The following is a 6,448-nucleotide window of genomic DNA, read 5'->3' on the forward strand; positions in this document are numbered from 1 at the left end:
AGAACCATAAAAAAAGTACAGATCTTCCAAAAATGCATGTATCTGTGCCTTTCATTTCAAAATGCAGCTATCTGATGGCTTACACACCCCAGATCAGGCATTTTGGCTGCTTACAGCAAAAGATATGTGAAATGAGATCCAAAATAGCCATACTGCTCCATGGGGAGTTGTCAGGAGGGAATATCTGGCAGCAAGGAGAGGCTCAAGACCCTCCTCCGGGATCCAGGAGGCATCAACTCAGAAGCCATATCTCCCATCTGGACTCAGAGAACCACATGCCCATTTTCTAGCCAAGAGAAGGTGGATGTGGGTTCATAAATTTGGGTTCAAAAGATGGCAGCGTAGTGCTTATATAAATGAGACTGCTTGGAGTTTATGAAGCTTGAAGACCTGGCTTTGTTTTCCTCCTCAGCCTGAACATCTACTGCTTCCTCAGAATACCACAGTCATGGTCTGCAGCCCAGGTGGCTGGGGGCACTCACCATCCATCCACAGAAACTACCTTCATGTAGGACAGAAAGCCATCTTCTCTGATCACAGCCAAGCATTAATAATTGAGAAGAAAGCTCTAGAAGCCCGGTGGTGGTCACCTCCAGTGCTCTCAAACGTTGTATCACCCAGGAAATGTCGTGCCACCTGTTTATGTTGGTCCCTGCCAGTTTGGAATGTGCCTGATAGTGTGGGCACCGGTGATGATGGCATCCCACCACGTGGTACAAGTAGGGCTGATAGGAAAGCAGATATGAGTTGGTATGAGTGCTTTGTGTCAAGCAGGAGCACCAGTCTGCACCAGATGATTTAGATAGACTTTGATACCAATGGGCATGGACCAACCCAGAGCCAAGCAAGTTGACTCCTCCAATTCAGCCTTAGCACAAACCAAAACAGCGGTGTGGCTCTCACTGAGGGGCAGGCTGACCCAAACCCCTGCAAGCTGCACAGCTCTCAAAAAGGCTGCTGCTAAATCCAAACTGTGAAATTGGGACTTGGCCCTAGACCAAGTCAACGTCTTGGTTGAACTGGGAATAAAAACCCACAAAGTAGACATTGAGAAATGAGTAGTCTGCTCCCTTCCTACAAGAAGGGAAAAAAGAAAGCTTTTCCAAGGTCTCAGTAAGTACCCCAACTTTTCAAAACCTGATAATTTGGTATAAAATAATAATACACACACACACACACACACACAAAAAAAAAAAAAAAAAAAAAAAAAAAGGAGGAGGAAGAAGAAGAAGAAAAGAATAGGAGAGTTCAAAAATACAAAAGACTTTTACAGATGACACACAGGAATTTTTTCTTTGCTGGAAGGGATGATTTTATAGCAAAGTAATTGGACCATCTCTCTTTAAAATTCAGCCCTCATGTATTTTTTTCTCCTCCCTTCCCCAGCCTGCCTTCCTACTCCCCTTGCTCATCAAGAAAAATTTAGAAACCCATAAAAGTTAAATCTGAGGTTGCAGTACAAGTCCTGTTATGCAGCCAGTTTCCTCTCAAGAGAAACACACACAAAGGAAGCCATGGGAATTTCTTTGGAAATTCAGAGGCTCTGGTGCCATGCGTTCACTGGGATGCAAAGATTCAGCCAACTGAGGTACATCACCCACATATTTTTCTTACGTGCCTGGAAGAGATGGCAGGGATGGCTTTAAACAGTTTCAAATTCAGAAGTGAGACGCAAGGTCTGGTGAAAAGGATTGCTATTTTTAATGCCCAGAGTTTCCTTGTGCGATTCCAGCTCTCTAAGACCCTAAGACCTTTAAATTCCATCTAGTGTCTATCACATGCCATTGAATTGGCATGTTTGCAAATTGCATGCAGTGAGATCCTTCCATACCAGCAGCTCTGTCTCAGATTCCCCACCATCCCTGCCAAACTAGTATTGCCTGCACATTTTTTTCATCTTTTCATTGAGTTCTGCGTGTCAGCCAACACATTCTTTAGAACAGGCTTCAGTAGGCATGGTAACTGGTTCCTGGTTGCAAGCTGCCTTATGCATTCGCTCCTGCTTCTTTCTGGATAATTTCCCCCCCTCCTTCTTCTTAGGTGAGGACTTAAACGTGTTTAGTGTTATCCGTTCCATCTGTTGTGTTTGAGATAAATAGCCGAGATATAATAAAAAGTCCTAATTGAGGTAGTGATGCGGTGAATAAGCAAAGCTTGTTCATCGGGACTGTGAATCTGGACTGTTGATAGCTGCAGGTACCTCGGGGCTGCTCAGCCTGACTGCTATGTTGACTTTGTCTAATTGCAGGGGAGGAGCTAGGGAAGCAGTGAAGGGCAGTGGCACACACAGCAGGAGAGCTGAAAAATACTGGCATGGCCACGCGGAGCGAAACAAACTGACTGACAAAGCTCCTGGCGTATTATTAAAAAATCTGGCAAAATGCTCATCTCTTGACAAAACATGTAGGAAGACTAGTAATGCATAACTTCGTCCCGCGTTGGATTTTAACATGGCTAATGCCAAGTTGTCTGTCAAAATTAATAGGGCATTGCTTTTTCTTATAGAAGAGGAAAAAAAGAGAGAGATCGCGCATACATTTTATTCATTTATTCATCTCTAACAAAAATGATGTATCTGCTAAAAATTTATTTAGGGAGGGCTTTGGTAGATGCTAAAGTTAATTCTGGAAAAGCAATACTGGAGCAGCGACGCCAGCTTATACTTACAGAGGTTAACGGATAAAACCTCCCAGTAACATCAGATAAAAAGTCTGCTACCATCTCAAGCTGCAGCTTGGGGAAGTTTCAGCCCAGAAACACTGCTATCCATACATATCTCTGCCCAGATCCATGCTTTTTGCTTTTCCAATTACACTTTAAAATATGCTGCTTTGGTAGAACTGCATTGAAATTTATGGGCTTTCGTGGGCACTAATCCAAAAAAACAGATTTGTTTACCATCCACCCTAGTTAAACTTTGTTAAACTGCTTTAGTGATTGCATGAGATTTTGACTCCGTTCTTAAACTACTGATACCTGACACCTGGGCTTTGAGATTACATCTCCTGGAATCTTCCAGGAGAAATGACTGATCTCCTCCAAACATCAGCTCCAATTACTAAAATTCCCACCCATCTACAAAATGCAGAGTTTAACCTGTGTTGCTTTGCTATCTGGCACTTGCCTGACTCCACGTCCTGAATATTCCTGAAGACTCTCCCTTTCTCTTCATAACTCATGTGTGTCACTACTGCCTTTCCTGCTGTGCTCAGTGGCCACATCATCCTGTGCTTCTGGTTCAAAGCGCCTGGAGCTCCAGTGTGACAGTATCACAGACCACTGTGATAGGACAAGAGGAAATGGTTTCAAACTAGGACAGGGGAGATTTAGATGGGATATAAGGAAAAAGTTCTTTATGATAAGGGTGGTGAGGCGCTGGCACAGGTTGCCCAGAGAGGCAGTGGATGGGGACAACCAAGGTCAGGCTGGATGGGCTCTGAGCACCTGATGGAGCTGTGGGCGTCCCTGTTCAATGCAGGGGAGTGGGACCAGATGGCCTTCAAGGGTCCCTTCCAACTCAAACGATTCCATGATTCTATGAAACCAAAGAAATGAGAGGTTTGCTGTGATTTTAAATGAAGACACAGCTGGCTCCCCTTCTGATTGAAGGGATTTCTGCATAGCCTACATCTAATATTATAAGATGTTACTGAAAATAGCCCGGTGCATCTGGACAATTCCGGGAGGGCCAAAAGTCAGGGAGTCATTTTACTGTCACACCCAACTAAAGAAAAGACATTCCATGGCCTGAGAACATGCTGGTACAAGTGATTATGAATTCTCTTTCTTTTTTTTAATAGTAGGCTCTCTACAGCAAAACTATGGGGGACTCTGGTCAGTGATGCGCTCGTGGCCTGCAGTCGCTTTGTACCACTACCCTTATCTGGCACATACAGCACATTTTGTTATGTTAGCAAGGTCTTATCTTTTCCCAAGAAATTCACTAAGTGTTTTTGAACCATCCTCACAGCAGGGATAGCGAATACATTTGAAAGAACAACTATTTTCAACAGGTAAGGAAAAAAGTTCCTGCGTGCACCCACCTCCGGGAGCCAGCAGCAATGCAGTCCTTGATGCATGACAAAGCACTTGTGTGGCTCAAATGGGCAAGCTACACCTTGCAAGATGCTTGGAGGCATCCATTCAGCATTCTAAGTGACCCTCCCCAAGATGGGGGCTGGCTGTGGTTGGGTGTCTGTATGTCACCCCTGGAGGAGTGTGAGCAAATGTTGATGCTCAAAGGGGGGAAAAAAAAGGATCATGCAAACGTTCTTCAAAGGCTGATGGAATAAACATGTAAATACAAGATGGGCTGATTTCCTACTGTTCATGTTTGCTCACTGTGAACATTTGGTTCACTTGGCTTTCCTCATTATTTCAGCTGGGGAAAGTCACTATATGAATTAATAGCAGATTTCCCCGCTGAAAATAAATGTTTACCAGTTGTTGGTGTTGTTGGTTTTTTTTTTCCTTTTGGCAGAGACCGGGCTTTTTTTGTCTGACTGCCTCCTTTCTGGCCTGCACATCCCTGAGGTGTGTAATTAAAGTGAGGGAATTTGCGCATAGTGCTTTAGGGGCTTAATGAACAGAAAACACAGGATATTTCATTGATTTGGTGCACGCGATGTTGTCAGAGTGTACATTTCCTTTGTAAATGGCAAAGAGACAGCCATAATAATATACCTGCATCCAACGACAACAAAAAATATTTTCAAACAAATGAAAATAAAAGAACTGTATCTGTTTCCAAATTCTAATGTAAAATACATTCAAAAGAGCAATTTAGATTAAAGCTGTCAAGGCAAGATCTTCAGCATGGTTCAGAATTAACGACTGTGTGTTGGAATAATGCACTGTGAGCTGGGACATACAGGAGGAGGGCATATAGGAAAACAAGCTCCTCATTTCTGGAGAGGTTCTCTATAAGCAATTAATGATGTGACTTTATCATGGTGATCAGGTTGGTTCAGATGCATTTTGTCTCTACAAAAATGGTTATACATGCTACTGACCCAAGGGGTGGATCCCTTGGGCCCAGTGGAGAGGTGCAATGGGAGAAAAAGAAGCGCAGACCACATCAATGGTTGGACTCAATGATCCTAATGGCCTTTTTCAACCTTATTGATTCTATGATTCCATGAACAGCCTTCTATCTGGCCCAGCTCAACCCAACCCAATTCAGCTTCTGCTCCACCAGATGACAAAGCACGTGAATATATTTCCTTTCAGTCCCTGTCCAAACGCAGCACCATCTCGGACATCAAAGAAGAAAACAACTGAAGAAGCCGGGTACTATATACTTCCTATATGCAATCTGTGTAGGCTACGAATAACAGGAGCCTGGCCAGGAGTCCCTGTGCTGTGCAAATGTGAAAAAGCCAATAACCAGAGTGCACAGAGAAAAGAGGTTCGTGAATCCCCCGTTCAGCAGAGCTCTGTGCTAGAACTGAAGGCCCAAGTCAAAAGCTGATGCTGTGATCCTCTGCTTAACAGATGGATGGTGACATGCTGGAACAGATTATCTGGTGAGATGGTGCAATTTCCAGCACTGGAGGTCTCTGAGGTACCTTCCAGCCCTATTGCTCAATGAATCTATAATTCATCATTTCGTGAGTGAGTCAAGACACTCCCTCAACTCTCAAAACAGCATGCAAAGGACAAATTGCTCTTTTTGTATCTCTTCCCACTAAGCAGAAGGGAAAATAAGACATGGGGTGGGAATGCAGAGAGGAAGGAGGAGATTCAGCATCTCCCCACAGCTCTATTCAGTTCGTGGTATAAAGCATTGTACGTGCTTATTCATATCCAAAAGCATACATGAAAAAATAATTTTTCTCTTCTTTCCTTTGACCCTTCTGATATCTTCTTCACAGCAGAAGATTAAGTTCAATTTCAAGAATCCATTGGAGAAGAAATGCATGTAGAATTGAAAAAGAAGCATTTTGTCATTAAAAGAAGACATCCCAGGGCGTGTTAGGGGATACCAGCAGAGAGAGGCTGTTTTCCTGGGACCTCAGACCTCATCCTCCCTGAATTTCCAGCTCTGTCTGGTACAGTTGGAAAAAAAAAAAAAAGAAAAAAAAGCAGCTAATTCAAACAGTTTATTTCAAGTCAGTATGATTATTACAATACAGTTCTATAACAGGCAGGACGGTGGGGCTGGGGCTGTGAATTATCTGAACTTCAGGCTATTTATTCTAACTGTGAGTGGCCTTCCTGATCTTTTCTCATTCTCAGTCCACCAATGTGCTGGATTTAATAATTTGACACTATGTCGACAATTACCTAGACTCCAAAGCAGTAGCAGGATCCACTTGAAAGAATGTAATTTCTAACTGTTAAATAACTTAAATAATTAATGCATTGTTGTCTCATCCTACTATTTTCTGGAAGGACAGAAGCAAAATTCCAGCGTATCATGGAATCATAGAATGGTTTGGGTTGGAAG

This window comes from Centrocercus urophasianus, unplaced genomic scaffold (genome assembly GCF_019232065.1).
Source record: "Centrocercus urophasianus isolate 14NV4802_14NV808 unplaced genomic scaffold, USGS_Curo_1.0 seq_14, whole genome shotgun sequence".
In the NCBI taxonomy this organism is placed as follows: Eukaryota; Metazoa; Chordata; class Aves; order Galliformes; family Phasianidae; genus Centrocercus; species Centrocercus urophasianus.